Genomic DNA, 907 nt, shown 5'->3' on the forward strand with positions numbered 1-907 from the left:
CCCCAGGGCCACAGTGGAGGGTGGGGGTAGAGGGGGCACCCCTGCCTCCTTCCCCTCTCAGTTCGTCAAGTGCCAGGCCCATGTGGTGGGCAAAACAGCCTGTGGACAGGTTCAGCGGTCCAGTGGGGCTGATGGCAAGACACAGAGCAATTTCTTTGGTTCTGGGGGGCAGTGAGGTCTCCCCAGCCAGGTGAGGCCTAAAGGCGGCATGGAGGTTAACAGGTGACCATGTCCCAAGCAGGAGTGGCTGGAGCTGAGGCCAGGTAAAAGGGAGTGAGGGGTCCTAGTAAAGGCCAGCTGAGCATAAGACCCTCTGCTGGGGCTGGAGACATAGGGTGAGGGGTGAGGGGCAGCTCCAAGGAGCCCTGCACTGGAGGGACCCTGCAGCCCCCTCCCAGCCCAGGCCATGCACTGGACCTGTGGGGGACACCTGTGCTCCCAGCTGAGCCCTACCAGCCCACATCCAGATGCAGTGGGAGAAGGGGAGGCCTAGGCGGCAGCAGCTCCCCCAGGACCTGGAGCCTGTTTCAGTGCTCAGTGACACAGAGCCTGAAGCCTCTGACGGCTCCTGGGACAGGAAGGCCAAGCCTGCAGGCTGCTTGCCCCAGTGATGCCCAGCTCCACCTGCCCTAGGCCCCCTCTTGGACCACCTGGAGCCCCGGGCTCAGGCCCCGTGCTACTCCAGGGCAGTGTCCAACCAATCCGCCCCCAGGCAGCCTGGAAGGCCCACATCCAGCCTATTCAGGGCCTCGCTGGACACGCCGCAGGCAGGGAGAGGCAGCCTGACAGCCTGGAGCATGGAGGGTAACTGCCCCTGGGCGGACAATGCTCGGGTGGCATCACCTTGCCCAGGAGGGCACACTGCTCCTGCTGACTGGCCATCAGCTTTCGCCACCGGAACCGCAGC

This window comes from Hipposideros armiger, unplaced genomic scaffold (genome assembly GCF_001890085.2).
Source record: "Hipposideros armiger isolate ML-2016 unplaced genomic scaffold, ASM189008v1 scaffold_43, whole genome shotgun sequence".
Taxonomy (NCBI): domain Eukaryota; kingdom Metazoa; phylum Chordata; class Mammalia; order Chiroptera; family Hipposideridae; genus Hipposideros; species Hipposideros armiger.